The 21,282-nt window shown below is 38.3% G+C and overlaps 1 protein-coding gene across 6 annotated transcripts in view; it reads left to right on the top strand.

The window, feature by feature from the left end:
• The window catches only part of SGCG (sarcoglycan gamma), a 116,075-nt gene that overhangs the window by 22,512 nt on the left and 72,281 nt on the right, over nt 1-21,282 (top strand). For 4 of the 6 annotated variants that reach the window (XM_031615752.2, XM_031615751.2, XM_090133819.1 and 1 more), the window contains exon 2: nt 8,162-8,253. The gene's annotated coding sequence lies outside the window, so the exon portion shown is untranslated. Of the gene's footprint in view, nt 1-8,161; nt 8,254-9,992; nt 10,082-21,282 lie in introns of those variants that run through there. The other 2 variants (XM_090133820.1, XM_090133821.1) reach the window with 2 other exon arrangements.

Below are 21,282 nucleotides of genomic sequence, written 5' to 3'. Positions count from 1 at the left end.
TGTATTAAAAATGTATAGACCATATGGAAATCATTGTTCTAAATAATAAAGAAATCTACCTAAGGTACTTAAATATACAGCAAGTAGAAATAATAGCACAAAACAAACAAAAAGCACTGTTAAAACACATGAAATGATACTAATACATCATGTATCTTCTGAAAAAATTGGCTGGCTTCATATAGACTAAACAAGACCAGATAACTAAATATATTACAGTTACATGATTTTTTTTTTCCTTACATTTATTTGCTAGTCATCTCACTGTAGCCTAGGAAGTATAAAAAAGGTGTGTTCTAAATCATGTATATGTCTCTGCAAGTCTGTAGCTTGGGAAACTGATTCGTCATTGTCAGTAACTTGGAGTAATAAAGCTCTCTAATCAGTTTTAAAATTATCAAGTTATTTGTGTGTGATGTATAATACTTATGGCATCCGTCACCTGGACTAGTGAGAGTTTACTAGAGCGTAAAGTATCTACATGTAGTATGGATAAACATACTTGGTAGTTGTTGCTTTTTGTTTTTATTTTTTAACAGAGTAGTTTGAATTGTAGGAGATGTCAAAAATTACTTTTCAAAAAAAAAAAAAAAAAAAAAAGACAGAAAGGGGATATAACCTAGCTAGATAGAAATTGATTGTATGTTTCTTTAAAACCCATGTTACAATATCTACCTACAATGCTTAGTGCAGAGCATTTCATGTAGATGATTGTGTCCTGATCTATGTCTGTATGATTAAAGTGTAGAGATTGAAGTGAGAAAGGAAACTGAACCGAAGTAGGGTTGCTGTGCCACAGCACTGTTATATCAGGAAAATTCAAGCTTTTGAGGTGATAGGTAATTGAAGTGCTGATGAATGCTATCTGTTCCCACCCATAAACTGTCTAAGCTTCTCACAAAGGAAGTACGCTGGATTGTGCACTGGTGCTTCAGGGAGCATAGCAATCACTGACAAGGAAGTGCTGAGACAAACCTTTGTGTCACGAAGCAAAGACAGACTGACAGCTTGGCTGGAGTCAGTTGGTACAGATTTCTTCCTTTTAATTTTCATTTTCCCTTCTTCTCACTTCCTCAAAACTCAAAGAGGAATAAGATTCAAAAAGACAACTGTGACCATTCTCCTTGATGTTAACTCAGACATCATGGACTGGGGATTAAATATATGGGTCCAGAGTGCTAAATTAGCACTCCGTAAAGTCACGTGGTAGATGTAAGCAATATTCCAAGATACCAGAGTGTTGATTGCAGAAAAAAAGAGAAAGATCATTGTTGTGAGGGGTTAGCTTTGAGGAAGTCTCTGAAAGCAGGATAGAGATGCGGAGAAAAGCAAAAGAGCCACCAGCAGATAGAGTCTTAAGAATTGCACCACCTTCTGAGCAAAGTATTTTTCCCGAACATCTAATCTAAATCTCCCCACTTTTAGTATAAAACCATTCCCCCTTGTGCTATCACTATCTGTATCTTTTTACACTCCATGTAAAAAATCTGTCTTCCTTCTTTTTATAAGCTCACCTTATGTACTGGAAGGCCACAATGAGTTCTCCCCAGAGCTTTCTCCAGGCTGAGAAGCTCACTGAACCTGTCTTCATAGGAGAGGTGCTTCAGCCTTTTCATCATCATCATGACTCTCTTCGGGACCCATTCCAACAGCTCCATATCTTTCCGTGGGCTGTACACAGTACTCTTGATGAGGTCTCACAAGGACAGAGTAGAGGGGGAACAATCACCGTACAGGTCACAGACTCACACTACTGGCTCAATTTTTCATCCCACCAGAACCCACTTTCCTTCTATTCAGGGCCTCTCCCAGTGAGCCATTTTACACAACACTATGGCTGTGACCATCCAGCCAATTCTTTATCCACTGAATAGTCCACCCTTCATATCTTTCCAAATTTGAAGGATAGGGTATAGCACCATGTTATAGCCCTTGCACAAGTCCAGGTAGATGACATCAGTTGCTGTTCGTTTGTTCCACAGCACTGCCAATCTGTCATAGAAGGGCACCAGACTGTTCAGATATGATGGTGAAGTCATGGTGGCTGTATCAGATCATCTCTTTATCTCACATGTGCCTTAACATCTCTTTCAGGAGAATCTGCTCCAATATCTTCCCAGGCACAGAGGCTGACCAAACTGTAGTTTCCTCAATCTTCTTTTCTCCCTTTCTTAAAAATCATAGAGTCATAGAATCATAGAATCACCAAGGTTGGAAAAGACCTAAAAGATCATCCAGTCCAACTGTTCACCTATTACCAATAGCTCCTAAACCATGTCCCTCAACACCACATCCAGTCTTTCCTTGAACACCCCCAGGGTCGGTGACTCCACCACCTCCCTGGGCAGTCCATTCCAGTGCCTGACCACCCTTTTTGAAAAGTAATACTTCCTAATGTCCAGCTTGAATCTCCCCTGCCGTAGCTTGAAACCATTCCCTCTGGTCCTATCACTAATGACACGGGAGAAGAGGCCGACCCCCAGCTCGCTACAACCTCCCTTCAGGTAGTTACAGAGAGCAATGAGGTCTCCCCTGAGCCTCCTCTTCTCCAGACTGAACAATCCCAGCTCCTTCAGCCGCTCCTCATAAGGCCTGTGCTCCAGACCCCTCACCAGCTTTGTCACCCTTCTTTGAACATGTTCCAGGGCCTCAATGTCTTCCTTGCAGTGAGGGGCCCAAAACTGGACACAGTACTCGAGGTGCTGCCTCACCAGAGCTGAGTACAGGGGAACAATCACTGCCCTGTTCCTGCTGGCAACACAGTTTCTGATGCAAGCCAGGATGCCATTGGCTTCTTGGCCACCCAGGCACACTGCTGGCTCATGTTCAGCCACGCATCAATCAATACCCCCAGGTCCATTTCCTCTACGCAGACTTCCAGCCACTCCGCCCCAAGCCTGTAGCGTCGCCTGGGGTTGTTGTAGCCAAAATGCAGGACCCGGCATTTGGTCTTGTTGAACCTCATCCCATTGGCTTCAGCCCAGCTCTCCAGCATGTCCAGATCCCTCTGTATGGCCTCGCTACCCCCAGGTAGATCCACACTTCCAGCCAATTTGGTGTCATCTGCGAATTTACTGAGGGTGCACTCAATGCCCTCATCCAGGTCATCAATAAAGATATTGAAGAGGACAGGCCCCAGCACCGACCCCTGTCTACTTTAGGGTGAATCATAGAATCATAGAATCATGGAAGTGATGTTTCCCATTTTGCAGTCATTGGTGGCTTAACCTGACAGCCATGGCATATGATGGAGTGGCTTGCCAACCACATCAGCCAGTTGTATCAGGTCCCTAGGATACATATTACACATTACAGTGGAAGGAGAAGGATACATCAAAAATACTTCTTTAGTAACTGCTACAAATATTACAGAGGGCTGTAAGTCTTGGATAAATTGGATACTGCAGGTCATTTTACTGTAGACCATTCTGTTTGGGACAATTCCCTTTTATACTGAGTCTGATGCTTATCTGCTTTGAAGAATTAAAAAAAAAAAAAAAAGAAAGAAACAGTAACTCAGAGGCTGTGAGACATCTTTATTTTAGGAAAGGGTTGGTGAGTCTCTGGAATTTGTTTCCTGGTAAAGGGGCTGGTATGTGGCTTGGACTTTTAACCATAACTTCTGTTTCTTTGACCAGTAATTCTGAAACTATTACAAATCACAAGTTCACCAAGAAGAGACTTGATCATATGCTACTGCTGTTTATTACTAAAATTAAGCGAGTTATCTCTTGTTCAGTACAATAATGACAGCTGAGTGGAGCCTACTGCATTTTGTTGCCCATTCTGTACTTTGTATTTATTTATTTATTTATTTTTCAAAATAATCTGTCAGAATGGGATGTGTAATTATAGTAAATATTGCTCCAAATAGCACTTAAAAAAAAATGTTATACATGCTTTTACTTCTTGCTCAATCTCATTTAGCTATTTATTTTCCAAGTATATTCTGACTTTACTTAATAGAGTGTCAAATTCTCAAAGGCTGCCAAAATTACTGATTTATATCTATCAATTTCAAATCAGCAGTTTTACTGTGGCTATTCCACATGCTGTGGTTACCCACAGCTTGGCCTCATGAATAATGCTTCAAAATACTTGATAATTACAGTATCCCCATACCTAACTTATGCATTTCAATCATACAAGAAATAGCTTATGGTCTATTCCCCAGTTGATTATAACTTCTTCTGTATTAAAAAGGCTACACTTATAATTTGCTTGCTTATGCCAGATGGCAAGTTTCTAATTAAATACATTTCTCATGTGTCTTATTTTTCTGCTTGCAGTTTGGGAAAGCTAGAATCTCAGTAGGTCCAACAGATTGTTAAGGTACATTGTTGACATCAATAATTGTTATTTTACTGTCTGGTAGTGAATGGTAGCTCAAAAAAGATCTGCTGGTTCAAGGGCTGTGTCTTGATCTTTGGCACTGAGGCTCTACTTTTATACAAGTTCAAGTCTTCAAAACAGATTCTTTAAAAATGTTTTGCTGTACTGTTCTATTCTCACTCCTTTAGGGCTGTTTGCATTTCTTCCACAGAAGGTGAGAGCACAGATTGCTCTTATTATGGTAGTTGATGAGAAACGTTATTTCTCTGTTCTCCTTTCCTATTGGTCTTTTTGTCTTCCTAGAACCTCAGAAGGGGTAAAAAATTCTCAGCTGAATGATGAGCTTCCATTGTCTGCCTGATAATGACAGTATTGATCCAGAGGGTCTGGAGTAAGGGCATCATTCTGGGATTCTGAACTGTAGTTCAGCACAAGAAGTCATCACTTACTTACACTACATGTTTTTTGCAATATGATGATATGGCTGCAGATGCACATGTTCCAAGGCCTGTTAAACCTGTTCTACCATGGAATTAATTATAGAACCACAGAATGGTTTTGAGTTGGAAGGGAACTTAAAGGCCATCCAGTTGCAATCACACTGCCTTGTGCAGAGTTGCCAGCCACCGAATCGGTCACTAGATGAGGTTGCCCAGGTCCCCATTCAACCTTGCCTCAAACACTTCCAGGGATGGGGCACCCACAGCTTCTTTGGGCAGTCTGTTCCAGTGCCTCACCACTGTCTGAGTAAAGAATTTCCCTCTATTATTTAATCTAAATCTCCCCTCTTTTAGTTAAAAACCATTATCCCTTGTCCTAATACCGCATTCCTGGATAAAGAGCTGCAGCTTTCCTGCAAGCCATCTTTAAGTACTAGAAGGCCAAAATGAGTTCTGCCCAGAGCCTTGTCTAGGCTGAACAAGCCCAACTCCCTCAGCCTTTCTTATTAGGAGAGATGCTCCAGCTCTCTGATTACTTTGTGGTCTCCTCTGGAACCACTCCAACAGTGCCACGTCCTTCTTGTGCTGTGGCCCCAGATCTGAACACAGTGCACCAGATGAGTCCTCAAAAGGGGAGAGGACAATCACCTCCATTCACTATGCAGCTCCATTCACTATGCAGCTCAGGATACAATTGGCTTTCCCAGCTGTAAGCACATATTGCTAGGCAATGTTGAGTTTCTTATCAACTGATACCCGAGTCCTTCCCAGGGCTGCTCCCAGTCCACTCATCATACAGTCATGCTTAGGATTTCACTGACACAGGTATGGGACGTTGCACATGACCTTGTTGAACTGCATAAGGTTCACACAGACCCACCTTCCCAACCTGTCTAGATCCTTCTTAATGGCAGTTGGATCCTTCTTAATGGAGCTGTGAGTGGGTGCTCAGCACATCACACACTGAAATAAAAATCCTAATGCAGAGAAGAATGAACTCATTAAAAAGGGCTTTACTCCACTGTCCTGTACAGAATAGTGAAGAATTCCACTGAAATCCAAGTACGCATTTCTGGTTTTCTTCTTCAGAAAAAGCTAGCAGTTACCTTCCGAAAGCCAACAGTAGTTGCATTTCATACTTCATACAATAGAAGCATTATCTGAACTTTGTAATAGGGCAAAATCTTTCCAAATCTGCTTGGACATTTAAGATTGTTTTTTTCTTGGGTTTTTTTTTTTTTCTTTTTTTCTCTGCAGTATTTAGTTAAGTCTTTAGGGTACTACTATAGCAGCATCCCTCCATCTATCTTCTAGTTGACACCTAAGCTTCAGAGGGCAAATTAGTCTTGCCCTCCCCAGCTTGCACCTTTAAAAGAGTCTACAATGGTAAGCTTAATTATTTGCTTTTTAAAAAAAACTTCATTGTCTTATCTTAGATCTATTCCAGTTCACCTGTCAGGCTCATCCTGCAGTGAGTACTACGTGTATGGGCAGCTCTTGTTGCCTCACAATTTAACCTCTTTAAGGGCTCATGCAGAGTTAAATTCACAGAAGTAAAGGAGCTATTTAATAAAAATGTGTGAAGATGCAATCCAATTAGAAGATACGACTTCACAAAACCAACAAACAAAAAAATCCACCAAAACCACCAAACAACAAAACTAACCCTCTGTCAGTTTGAATCTGCTTGATAGAGGCGTGTGGTAGCAACGAGTTAGAAGATAACAGCTGAAGCAGAAATTGAAATACTGATAGGATGATTGGGAACAGCCCCACAGCCAGCTGTTCATGTTCATGTATGAAAACATTTCACAGAAACCAGACACAAGGACCTGCTGTGTTCTGACATGCTGGGCAGTTGGATATTTAGAAATAAGTCCTTTCCGTTTTTTTGTTTGTCATATAATCACAGTTGTTCAGCAGTAGAGGGCTTCTATTCTCAGTTTACTTCATTAATAATTATGAAGAGGGATATCTGTTGCAGTGCAATTTTGGGAATAGAAGAGAGCTGGGATATCTTGTTTTCTTGTGAGAAGGGAGTGTTAATGACATTGGCAAGATTTAGGCCACAAGGAGAAAGCTACTGCAAATGGAGTAAGGGCAGTAGTAGCCAGATACTCTTCTGACTACACAGATGATCTGTTTTCTGACTAAAGTATATAAAACCTTATGGACAGACACCTCCCTGCAACAAGTAGTCAGAAAAAATCTAGCCTAGATAATTCAATGAAGCTAATTTGTTTTATAACGAGTAACTGTAAAATTATTGTTTGGTTCTTGTTACTGAAATAAACTCTATTTTCCAGAGAGACTAGACTGTCCTTTTGCCCTAAGTTGCTATTATTATGTTCTTTAAACATGTCAGAGACCTGGAAATTATTTGAATAAGTTTGAGAAGTTGATACACGTAGGACCAAAGGGCTTTTATGGATGTATGAATTTCCATTTAGTTTGTCTTTTCATTGGATGGATTGATTAAGCTGATAGTCACTGTCTTCTCCACCATTTCGTTGTCTTGTGCTTTGAGGAGATATTGAAAACTTGTACGTATATGCATAACTACTTGTAAACTATCTGTATGAAAAAAAATGGTGTATTTTGATGGCAGAATACTCAAACCACAATTTCTGTATCTTTTTCCATTTTTTTTGAATGGCACACATTTTCAAGTACTTCTTGAAATTAATAAATAATTCTGTTTTTGTTATAAACCTGAATATACAGGTGTTTATAATTTCTTAGAGCATAGAACACAGCCTCTGAATCCTCTATCCATTTTTTCCTCTGGTTAGGCAAGTACTGGCAGGAGGAGGTCCTGACAATGTGGAGTACATTTGGTTTAACTAGCTAAACATTTCCAGAATGTTCCAGAATCTAACCCAGCCTCTCCAGAACTATGTTTTCAGCCACTGATTATCAAAATCCAGATGAAAAGGGTGTTGGCAGCTGCTGGTGAGAGACAGGACATTAGGATTCTTGGTCTGGGACAATAACCACTTGAGTGAGAGGAAGACCTAGTTTTCATACAGATGAAACGAGACTCCATGTCTGAAGTAATTGTTATTACGCTAATGCATTCTAATAGTAAATGGAACTTTAATATTCCAACAGAAGTCTTTTCATTATTTTTCATATATATTTTGGACAAAAATTTTTATTCCATTCACTGTAAACAATACTGACGTACATGTGCAGTCCAAACAGGGCTTGGGTGTCCAGTGTTTCATTTTTGTGTGTACTATAATGTCAATCTCAGTGTGTTTTGGCCACCTCTTTTACAATATTGTCAATTAAAGTACTCAGGAGGGCAATTCAGGAATTTATTTTGTTCATTCCCACATATTCCTGAAAATTTTTCCTTTCTCTTTCCATTTTTTACATTTAAATAGGAAGACAGCCGCCTTCAGATGATACAGAGCTCACTGACAGTTGCTCTTGCTCCAGTCCTACTTCATGAGAACTTCAGAAGATACTAACTGAGGTATTTATTTGTTCTTTTTATTTTATGTGTTTTTACTTTGCAGGTATACGAAGAGCGATAATAGACATGGAAAATAACACAAAAGTTCTGTCTATAAAGAAAACTACCGTGTGATATTATCTAATCTCTTTCTGTGGCTGAGCACTATGTTAGACTTCTTTTATATAAACTGAGAAATCAAATAACATCTATGCCAAAAGCAAACGTATTAAAGTGCAGTCAAAATATCACTTTTGTTTTGGTCTTCCATCCAGTTTCCTGGGGTCCTCAGCTTATCCCTAGGAATGCACAAAGAATTTTGCAGAAAGTTGCTGCACATGAGCACTCAGTCACCTAAGTAATGAATAATGTCTTTTTTGAACCTGTCATAAGTATCTGACATTTATAGGTTTCTTACTCTAATACTTAAGTGGAATTTCAATTAAAGAAAAGAAATATACAAATGCTTTTATCCTGTTTATCTTTAATAAATCCATAAGGTTAAGTATAAAAGCTTTTTTAAAGATATTTATAAATCTTTCTTTATGAAGAATCTTTGCCCTTTATGTCAGATACCAGTGAATTAATTCTTTCGTACAGAAAAGAACAACTCGATTTGTATAATGTAAACAGTCTCATAAAGAATTAATGGACTCAGAGTTCATAAAAGCAAAAAAAGTATCTTATAAGCCTGTGGCCAGCCCTAGATTTATGATCTGCAGCTGTTGAACGTCTGATAGGAACTTCATCTTCTAAAGCATGATAACACTGGGAGTGCATAGCTAGAGAAAAGGAAACATTGTGCTTTGAGAAATAAAGTTGTCCCGACAAATGGATGACAATTGCATGTTTACTGGATTTCTATTGTGTAAATCTTACATATGCATGCTTTAATACTTTTTAAATTGCATACAGTTACAGCACAGATTCTACAGTATCATAGGTTAAACAGAAAGTTTGTAGGTCACTGTATAGTCAGTCTAATGTAAGCAGTGCCGGGCTAGAATTCTTGTTTTCTACATCTGAAAACTAGAAGCTTTAATGACATTGAAGAAAGATGGCTCATAATTTCTAAAATAGTGTTGTAAAATATGTAGTGTATGAAACATTTTGTTTGAGGCTCTCATTAGTTATGTGAATCTTTCATAATACCAAGAACATTTGGAGAAGGTTAATAATTCTTAATGTACTTATTATGTAAATGTCGTATGTCCTGTTATAATTGTATAATGTAACTTTAACATAAGTATTTCTTGCATAAGTATTTTTGAAAGAGGCCTTATGTATTACCACTAGGGATACTACTTAGAATAATGTTAGGATTAAAATTGTTTATTAAAAAAAAAAAGACTAAGTTTTGTTGGATATTACGCAAGGATGCAGAAAAAGAAGTTTTTTTCTGTTAATAATTTTGCTCTTAACAGCTATCTATGTTAATAGTATTTATGCCTGAATTCTGTGAAATACTTCATATTCTCAGATTTTAATAAAGCAGCTGGTGTTTGTGATCTCAGATGCAACAGGTTGTGCCATTTTAGTATGCACTATGCATTGGTTATATCTTACAGTGGGGCAGTTCATATCTGGAGTCAGCACACAACCATTTTAGCAATAGAATTGGCCACTTATGTCACAGATTAAAATTAGCCACGTCTGTACGCCAGAGCAACAGAGTGGAATGCAAAACACAGCCAAACATGTGAGCAAATTTTCTTCCAGTGATATTTGGCCAGGCCTAAAATATCTTCCACTCCCAGATTTGAAAGTAGTGGAAAAGTTAGTCAGATCCTTCTGGGGAAAAGTCTGATTGTAGTTTATTCAGAAGTTCACATTGTTTCAGACCTCTAAGGTAAGAAACTAATTTCTAATTATTTTAATAAGTATTAAAATGTTTGCAAATTAAGATCAAGCTGTTTTTTATTTGATCTTTACGTAACATATGGTTTTATATTGAATTTCCCTCCCATCTGATTTTCTGTGCAGCATTCCAGGCCTTTTCTGTCCTCATTTAAGAATCATGTTGCTACTCATACCTTTGTTTTTGGACCTGAATTTAAGTGTTAATTTTTATACAAAGTTATAATTTTGATTCTGGTAATTTGAATATATTTGTTTTAGCAGCTAAATGCAATATGAAGTTGCATGGTATAAACTTGCATTTGTGTAATATTAAGAAGCTAACTTTTAGTGCTTTTTAAGTTTTTGTACAACATCTTATGAGCATACAAAATTACATAAATCTCTGGTTTTCAATAGTAAATCTCTGATGTTTGTAGCTCTAAGTTTCTCTCAGTTATCTATTATATACTGAAAGTTCAATTCAGTGAAGAGTGGATTCTTTACTTCTGCTGAACACTTATTTTTGATCTGACAGCCTGATACTAACTTTCTGTCTGAAGAACTATTACCAAAATAAGCTTCAACTGACTGGAATTTGAATCTAGCAAACTTGAACAAATAAGGAGTGTGTAACTGCATGCATACAGAACTCTCCTTACAATGTGGATTCAAATATGTTTTCTCTTGGATGATTTCACTGCCTGAAGGAAAATGACCAATTTGATATCAGTATGTTACTGACTCATTATCAAATGATTTAGTGGAAGATATTTGATGTCTCTGCCAGGTGCTAGCACTGAAAATTTAATCATGCGTCAGAATGAGCGCATAAGTTCTTACAACAGCAACGTGATTTGACTGCATCTACAGCAGTCACCTAGGCTATGTTTATAGAGATACAAGTGGTTTTACCATTCTAACTTAAATATGTTCTTGAGGAGGTGATGAATCACGTCCTGGCAGAGTCTGCCTCTCTGTACTGTCTGTGTAGGGATTCTAGCTGTTATCTGTGCTTGGTAAGGTGAAATCTGGCCTGCAGAGCTACATCCGAATGAGGGAACTATAGTAGCTGTGTGCCATAGAGTCCTGAAAGTTTGCAGTCGGTTAATATTTTGGTAACTTTGGTTGCAAGGCATATTCAGAATTGATTCTACCTTGCCTAGGCTGAAAGTCTGTTTATCTTCTAAACAAATGTGATATTCACATATGAAGTGCAGACCTTCTTTCCATTATACAATGAAAAAAACAAATGACCCTAAAATTTCTCTGTGTAAGAGTCACTGCATGGAGTTAAATTAAAAATAAAAGGATCCATATTAAGCCCAGTATTAGAAGGAACCATTTAAAATCTCTTTTCTAAGCTTCTATGGCTTTGCCAAATGACATACAAATTTGTCCTGCTTGAAAACTCACTGGTGAAAGCAAGTTGCATATTAGTTTTTAGTTGTAATTATAAGGCCCCAATAATAATTTAAAAATAAAATATTTGTCCATTCTGTAGTAGATTTGTAATTACACAGGTATGTAATTTGTAATTAGACAGACTTGTTAGTATGGAGGAGTTTCAAGGAGAAATGTACTGAAGTATGGGTAAATAGTTTTGAAAGAACAATTGAAAAGAAAAAACTAGATATATTGTATCATACAAACCCAAGCCTCCATCCAACAGCATAGGAAAATTATCTGAGCGTACAAAATGCCCTCTTCTTTGAATAGTTTTGAGAGATTTATTTCTTCCTGTGAAAAGTAATGCCTTTTGCTTGAGATACAAATCTCAGGTCCTGACATCTTACAGCTTGTAATTGTTTTCATGACTTGGAATTAAATTCATCTGGCTTTCAAGTAAATTTATTTCTCATAGTTGGTTCTCTTAGATGTTTAATGAGGTGATTGAGGTTTTTCCTCAACAGAGGCATTTAGAAAGTGTTTCTCTCCTTCAGGTCTTCTAGTATCTGATGAGAGGTGATAATCTTCTTGACAATTGCAGTTTCTCAGTGGAGACATTACGGTGCTTTCGTCTGTCTTCTGTCGCATTTTCATAAAGTTCATAGGAATATATGATTTCTAAGACCTCTGTGTGTCCGTAGAATGGTTGGAATTGACCAAGAAGCTCAAGAACTATTGTAAGAAGGATGGAAAGTGATGGGAGACAGACAATTTAGACAGTGACAGAATGTGATTACACATTTTCCTTTATAAGCCAAGATAAAACTATCATGACAGTTTCAATAACAAGTTAATTCAATATCTTGGTCACATTTTCAGCTTGGGTAAGAATATTCTCACTATGTAGTTCATCTGTAACTTTGGCTACCTGGGGCAGTCTTCTCATTAAACCTCTCTGTATACCTGCCAAAAGCTGTTAAACAGCTTCTGCATTTCATGCCACAGTTGCTTACATTTCTGTGGTGAGTGAAGTACTTCTGTATAAGAAAGTGAAGGGGAGTATAAACTTCAACATTTATTAAGTGGAGTGTGATATGTATTAAGTGTTGGCATTAGCTATAAAACAAATAATTATCACTAAGACATAAACATTTGTTTATGTGAATATATGCCTATGTATAACTTGATGGTTAGCTATAAGAATCACATACTTAATTTTTTAGCATTTACTTTCATATTTTTCATTAATGTTGTGTCTAGTTAAACATTTACAGAACTGATAGTACTATGAATTATAGCTGCTGACTTGTTTTGTTAACTGATCTTAGCCATGTTTGTGGAAGATAAGGTCATTTTCCCTTAACCATATTGAGAACATCTAAAGTGCTTGCTATATTTGTAACATTAAAATGACTGTCTTTCTGTATCAGAAATGCTCAGATACTAACTAAAATATAACTTTGACTCAGAAGAGAATTCAAAATTGGAATTACCTAGAAATAAACTATGATCTTTGATTTCTTGACTAAGTGAAGCATATAAATGGCTAGATCTGTAAAAGAAGAAAATCAAAGGCTGCAGAAAGCTAAATTCTTTTCTCCTCCTTTGCTTTATCAGAAGATTCCATCTTTCAATATCTTGTTGATCTTTTTGTGACTTTATTCAACATTTCTTTGGCAATTTATCTCCCCATTTTACCATCTATCTCCCTTTTTTCCATCTATGTCTCAAGTTTGCTTACTTCACTTTTTCTTTTTATCACTAGGATTCTTCTCAGTATTTAATATACTGTACTTAAAATATATTGTGGAGACTTTATCTCTTTTATATGTCTGATTTCATATTTTGATATTTCACAGTTGAAATGAAATGGGAACATTTACAAGACAATTTTCCCATCTTGAAATTGATTTGAACACTGGTAGATGATTTGAACTCTCTGAGGAATTTTATTCAGCTTTCTCTTTTTGATTCAATTAATACGTACTTTCAGAGTAGCCCTTGTACAAGGTGAAGTTCATGATGCTAAATCATGTTCAGAGAAGTGCAACAGAGCTGTGAACAGTCAGGAGCACAAGTCTTATGTTTAGCTGTGACAGAAGTGGGATTGTTGAGTCTGGAGGAGGTTCAGAGGTGATCTTGTTGCACTCTACAACTGCCTGAAAGGCAGTAGTGGTGAGGTGGAGATCTGCCTCAGCTCCAGGTAACCATGACGGGACAAGAAGGAATGGCTTCAAGTTGTAACAGGGGAGATTTGGGTTAGATATTTGGAAAAATTTCATAAGAAAATTGCACTTAGAAAGTTGCACGGCCTTTTCCTGAACCTGAACTTAGAAAAGTCTAATTTGCAGCTTTTTCTCTTCCTGGAGAAATATTTACATGAGAAGTCACCATAACAAGAGGTAAGTTCTTCTCTTGAAGAGTCTAGTTTCATGTGTAATGCAGGTAGTAAACAATCTGAGCATGCACATAAGCAACAAAGAATCTTTCCTAACAGCATATCAGGACTCATACTTCAGAATGACCTGTAGTTTTCTTTAAATCTACAAGGAATAGTTTAGGTAATAGCCCTTACATGTCTAATTCTTTTTTCATAAAATGTCGAATGGATGCAAAAGCTCTGGAACTCATCAGTTGCTCATTGTTTATGGTCCAAACTGTAAATAAAACTGTAACAGATGTATAGGTAGCAGAAACCAGTTAGTTAGAGCTTCCTGATAAAATATTCCTAGTTTTCTTATCTTCTGGGTTGGCTCTCTGGTGAAATCTCAGGCTACATAAATTGATGGGCGTATTAGGCAATATTACAGAATCACAGAATCACAGAATGGCCAGGGTTGGAAGGGACCTCAAGGATCATGCATCTCCAACCCCCCTGCCACATGCAGGACCACCAACCTTATCATTTAATGCTAGACCAGGCTGCCCAGGGCCCCATCTAATCTGGCCTTGAACACCTCCAGGGACGGGGCATCCACAGCCTCTCTGGGCAGCCTGTTCCAGCACCTCACCACTCTCTCTGTAAAGAACTTCCCCCTGACGTCCAACCTAAATCTCCCCTCCCTCAACTTAAAGCCATTTCCCCTCATCCTGCAGTTATCTACCCTTTCAAAGAGTTAATTCCTCTCCCCTCTGTAGGCTCCCTTTAGGTATTGAAATGCTGCAGTGAGGTCACCCCACAGCCTTCTTTTCTCCAGGCTGAACAAGCCCAGCTCCCTCAGCCTGTCCTCACAGGGGAGGTGCTCCAGTCCCCTGATCATCTTCGTGGCCCTCCTCTGGACCCTCTCCAACAGCTCCCTGTCATATATTCTCAGTAACTGATCAGCAAATAATCTGTCTAATCTGAGTTTAAAATAACAAATAATACATATGTTTTGTGGATGCTTTTTCCCTTGTTAGTCCAAAAAATGACTTTAGAAACCAGGGACATGCTTCCTGGAGATTGTAATGTGCTTGTTCATTGACCCTAACAGAAATGGTTTTCCTCAAAGTAGGATCTTTAAAATGCAAAGTATGCAAAATACAAATCATATTGTTCACATTGCAATATTTGATTCAGTGATGTAAATCAAATTTAATGTAAACTTAGGCTTTAGTATTAACTTCTTATTTCCATTTCTGTTAATATATACTTTATATTAAAAAATCAACTTCGAGGTGTAAAAGGTGCATAGATTTTAAATGAGAGATCTTACTGTCAGTATGTTTTGGAATGTGTATGTACTTTACATGCAATTCTAGCTTTTGTTTGTTTATTTATTACTTCATTTATTTGTACAGCTAATGGAAAGATGAGGTATGTGCTTTGTAACTTTTGCATCTTTCCTGTTAGTTTAATAAGTAGCATATTGATTAAAAGTATTTATACACCTTGCTATGTTCTTCATCTCCTGTGTTTTTGCATTACTGCTTTGTCACAGCTGCTGAAGAAACATAGAGGCAGTTGCTGCCTAAACATTTGAAGTTTACATCACCTAAAAAGGCTTCTGCTGTACATGTGTTTTGATGATTTCCTTATGTATAATACATTTTTAAATGAATTTGTTTTCTTCTGTGTAAATAAAAATGTGTAGTAACGCTGTTATGTCGAGAACTGCAGTGCAAAGGCAGCACATCAGTTTGTGTTGTCTGATGCAAGAAATTTGTCAGAAAAGGAGAGACATTTAAAATATGTCATGAGGAAGTATAAACAGGGATGCATATTGCTTACCTCACTGCAGAAAAGGGAAGTGAATTTCAAATTTGCAGTTCAGTTATGTGTCTTATCAAAAACAGCACAATCAAGACTTTCTAGATTGAACACCAAATTATTCTTTCAGATTTTTGAAATCCTATTTGTGATGAATCAATTAAATTAAGAAGGAGAGACACAAGGGCTTATTTTCATCTCTAGCCTCTGTGTCTGGTTCGATTGCTGTTGTTCTGGTTGTTGGTTTTTTTCAATATATTTTCAGCTTACTATTCAAAAAAGGTTCACAGAAGAGCATTATATCTCCATATAATGTATGTAATCATTTAACAATGCTAATGCACTACTTTTCAAGGTTCTCAGCAAACAATGGACTGCACTTGAGAATGGGGTTATCTGTGTTTACATGTTTTGTCATTGTACTTAAATCTACTGTATGAACTGGGAGTATGCCTGTAAAGAGACAGTGGCATTCTTCCTGGAAGTAGTTAGTATTTTAAGAAAAGTAGAAGCAAGCACAGGAAAAAGAGAAAAGGTTACACCAATTCATATGCTTTTATGTATTTAAATAGAGCTGCTTCTTTATACTGTCACAGACAGTGCCTCTTCCAGCACAGAGGACGTGAAATACTTTTCCTGAGAACAACATTAAAGATAATGTTAAAGGACTTTTCCTGAAAGCTCTGCTCCTTGGAAAGCATGAATTACGATGAGAACAGAATTTCTGCAGGACTCATTTTGGCCTTGATAGTGATTACTCTTGATTTCAGCAAGGCATTTGATACTGTCTCCCACGACATCCTGATAACAAAGCTGAGGAAATGTGGGATAGATGAGTGGACAGTGAGGTGGGTTGAGAACTGGCTGACTGGCAGAGCACAGAGGGTCGTCGTTGGTGGTGCAGAGTCTGGTTGGAGGCCTGTAACCAGTGGTGTTCCCCAGGGGTCGGTGCTGGGACCGGTCCTGTTCAACATCTTCATCAGTGACCTTGATGAGGGGATAGTGGCCACCCTCAGCAAGTTTGCTGATGATACGAAGTTGGGAGGATTGGCTGACACACCCGAAGGCTGTGCTGCCATTCAGCAAGACCTGGACAGGCTGGAGAGCTGGGCAGTAAGAAACCAGATGAGGTTTAACAAAAGCAAGTGTAGAGTCTTGCATCTGGGGAGAAATAATGGCATGCACCGGTACAGGTTGGGGGATGACCTGCTGGAGAGGAGCTCTGCAGAGAGGGACCTGGGTGTCCTGGTGGACAGCAGGTTGGCCATGAGCCAGCAGTGTGCCCTTGTGGCCAAAAAGGCCAATGGCATTCCGGGGTGCATTAAAAAGAGCGTGGCCAGCAGGTCGAGGGAGGTGATCCTCCCCCTCTACTCTGCCCTGGTAAGGCCTCATCTGGAGTACTGTGTCCAGTTCTGGGCTCCCCAGTACAAAAAAGACAGGGATCTCTTGGAAAGAGTCCAGCGGAGAGCCACAAAGATGGCGAAGGGCCTGGAGCATCTCCCCTATGAAGAAAGGCCAAGTGAACTGGGTCTGTTTAGCCTTGAGAAGAGAAGACGGAGAGGGGACCTGATCCAGGTCTATAAATATCTAAGGTGTGGGGGGCAGAGTGGTGAGGCCAGACTGTTTCAGCAGTGTGTGGAGACAGGACAAGGGGAGACGGCCAGAAACTGCAGCATAGGAAGTTCCACACAAATGTGCGCAAGAACTTCTTTACGGTGAGGTGACGGAGCACTGGAACAGGCTGCCCAGGAGGTTGTGGAGTCTCCTTCTCTGGAGATATTCAAGACCCGCCTGGATGCCTACTTGTGTGACCTGGTGTAGGGAGCCTGCTTTGGCAGGGGGTTGGACTCGATGATCTCTGGAGGTCCCTTCCAACCCCTACGATTCTGTGATTCTGTGATTCTGTGATACTCTTGTGTTACAGAAAGACACACCTGGAAATTAAAAACATGCAAATGATTTTTTTTTTTAAGAATTTTTTTGAAAGTTTCTAGAAGTTTTCTTGTTTGGTATAGATCCACATGAGAGGTTGACAGCAGACATTCTTTGATAATTTGTCTCCAGCAGAGGGACTGCTTTCATTTTCTTCATGTCTGTAAAGAACTTCCAGCCTTTCGGGATATTGAGAATCCTTAGCCAAGATCTCTCAATTCCTCCTGCACTGAGTTCAATTTGTGATTCTGGTGCATCTGTCCCACTTTACTCCAGTGTATAACTAACCAGAAAAAGGATAACAAGTAACTGGGAAAAATATGTAAAAGTACTTGTGCCTACCAGCTCTTTGAGATTCCTGGTGGTGTTTCCATTAAATGAAAACTGAAAGCCCCAAACCAATTTTTTCATATAATAGCCTTTGTACTTAAGAAATAATATTGTTTTGTACATGAAAAACTTATCTTCATTGCAGCCAAGAATAACAAACCACAGATCTTGTCTGTATAACTTTACATGGGAAGCATCCATTTTGTCAGATATGCAAATAAGCTCCTTAATGTCAGCAATACCCAAAGACATGCAAGCCACTCTAAAGTAGACAGAATTCTAATTAGTCGCCCAGGTTAGGTGTAAGTTTAAACTTCTAGAGGTACTATGGGCTCATTCCATTGTCACTCAAAGTCACATAGTCTTGCTTAAAGAACAAACTATTTTCTTAAGAATAGAATATTTTCTGTAGTTTACTTGCTGTAGGTTTCAAGACTTACTGATGATACTATAAATACAACTGCAAGAGATTTTTCTCTGGAGGACAGGAGAGATTTTAATAGATAAGTGAGAATACAGAAATAGTTCCGTAGAGCTGTCTGGGATCTCACATTTCCTTATTTTTGTGTCTGGCGCTTTCTTCCAGGTCTGAATGTATTGCTTTTGCAGGTGCAACAAATTGTGGTGTGAAAATATGATATGGAGAGTATGAATTTGAATGTCGTGAAACATCTGAAATGTCAAATTGTTTGCCAGGCTGCACAGCCTGATGAAACTACCACGTCACACACAACAGTTCACTTCCTTTGAACTGTCACAAGGTGATAAAACTTTTCCAATTTCAGATGATTGATTATTCCCTTTTACAGACTCAGGAACTTTTTTCTGAGGAATAGATTTATAACTGTGTAACAGATGGCATTCTTGTTCACCACTTGGAGCTTTCATAATCTTGGTAATCTCCTCAAAAGAAAGTTAGTGAGATGCCCATTGAATTTATTCTGTATAGGAGAACAATTGCTGCTTACTGTTTTGGAACTTCTTACTATTCAATTCACTGCATTTAATTAAGACCACTTAAATGTTATCACAAGCTCTTGTTAACACAAACCAATGAGGGAGAAATAATTTCTGAAGTGGACAATAAGGATGATATTCACTTCTTCACAGCTGAATTTCATCTTTATTTGTTTAGAGTAAGCCACATATGTGCTAGCAAAGACTAATCCTCAGCTCTGAAGGCAAATGGCATGACACAGCTTGCATCTGTGCAACTAATTTTCATCCCCAGAAAAACACAGTGCTCTTTTGGGAGCCCTCATCTCTACTGTCCCCATAAAGTGGTTAAAAAGTGGCCCTGGCCATGCCTGGCAGGGAACCAGGGGACAAAGGCTGAGCCATTCTGAGGCTTTGCTGTCAGCTGAACCTGCCAATATCCACAGTGCATGCCTTAACCCTGGCAGGTTTACTGTTCTATATGTAAGGTAGGGGAATTCTTAGCACAAAAAAATGTCAGCAAATGAATGACAGTAGGCACCAAAGCAAATATGCATTTCATACCCTGTGAAAATCTCTCTGAACTTTCTTTGAACCCATAAGATCACAGTTCAGCATACATGAGAGAAATGTTTCAGCAAGTCTTGTGAATTCTGCTCACAGAGATGAAGCACGATTTTCCCTGCAGTAGGTATGGGTCTGGAAGTGGAGATGAGAGCTGAGGTCCTTTCACCCATAAGAATCTATGCTCTCCGTGAGATATTTTCCTATACCTCTACTGGTGTCTGTAGGGAAGATGGAGGAAGACTTGATTTAAAAGCAGTGAGAGCAAAAGCCAAACAAGGAGAGAAAAGATGTATGTAGAGACAGGCTCCTCAAAGAAGCAAAGGCTGGTTCTGGTCATCCAGGAGTGTTGAGTCTGGGAGAAACACTATAGATGGGGATAGATGTGTCAAAAGGGCTGGAATTATCAACAAATTTAAATTTTAAAGGAACGGAGGGAGAGGAGACATTAGACAAGAACTAAAGATAAGTATGGTATAGTTGTTCAGCTATTTTGAGCATAGTAATCGGGACCAGGGGAGAAAAAGAGCCATGGAAGACTGAGATTGTTTAAGAGAAGAAAGATGGTAAGACAGTAAGTAGAAGAAATTCAACAAAACCTGGGAGTAGTGCAGCAGATTGCAAAGGAGAATGTCTCAAATAATTAAAAAATTGAGATAATTGCATGGGGAAAACAAAGAAAGTAATCATAGCTTTACTGGAGAAGAGCTGATCTGGTTTCTGGAACATATAAGACACTCCCACTTAATACGCAAAAGGAAATCTGGGGTGCTTTAGCATTATTACTCTCAAACTGTAAATAAAGCAAATAGGAAGTATTCTGGCACAATATCTGATTCATCCCTCATCCAGGTCCACATGAAAGACTAAAAGCCAGTACTGCAAGTAGTTTTACCAAGATTCAAAGAGTAGAACTGTGCAGATAAGTCAGTTTCATGTGAATAGTATGTTGAATTATTATTTGTTGTCATTGTTCTTTTTTGTTGTTTGTTTGTTGATCTAGGAAGTTACATAAAACATAAATTGAAAGACTGGGGCATTCTAAAGGTACCAAAGTCAAGTAAAATCCAAATTGAGAGCTAGATCTGTACTAGTAATTCACAAATGACTCTGGAACAGTGAAAGGATTGTCTGTCATCCATACTATTAAACTCTCTTACTCTCTCAAACAGGGTAGCTGCATCCTTACTATCATTTATTAATAAATAAATTTATTAATAAATAAATTAATAATAAAACAATTGCAATGTTAAATATCTGCTAAGAATGTTTATGTAAGCCCTTTCCATTCTGTACAGATGTAATGATGGTTTGCTTCTAGTAGAGAACAGTTGACTGGCAAGGAAAGAATTACTACTCTCAGCTTCTTAGGTTTGTAAGTGTGTCACTGAATCATTGAATTGTAGAATGGCTTAGGTTAGAAGGGACCTTAAAGATCATCTGCCTTCTGCCATAGACATTGTTGTCAACAACTTGATCAGATGACTCAGTTTTAAATACCATTTTTCCTAGGATAGAGAGGTCTTGTGAGTTAATTTTGTTCTTGGCAAATAATATTTCATTGTGAGTAGTTCAGAAACTGCTGGCTGTTGGACTACAAAGGTCACGTGTGCTTCAGTGCAAGTTCCTGGGCTTTAGTGATTTTGTTGCAGGAAAAATGCCTGAATTGACTCTTCTACACTTAAAGGCTTGTTATAAACAATTGTATTCATTTTGTAAATAGTTTCAGTATCAAAATACAAGATCTCAGAGAACAGATACCAGAAAGCTTGAACTCTAGTAAAGGAAATATACATAGCTTGCTCCACAAGTAATGCCTCCTATTTATTTCCATGGAAACTGCAACAGATACAAAGAGCTCAAGAACACAATTT

The sequence above is a fragment of the Phasianus colchicus genome, chromosome 1 (genome assembly GCF_987193195.1).
Source record: "Phasianus colchicus chromosome 1, bPhaCol1.hap1.1, whole genome shotgun sequence".
Classification (NCBI taxonomy): Eukaryota; Metazoa; Chordata; class Aves; order Galliformes; family Phasianidae; genus Phasianus; species Phasianus colchicus.
This window is presented reverse-complemented; position numbering and strand designations above follow the sequence as displayed.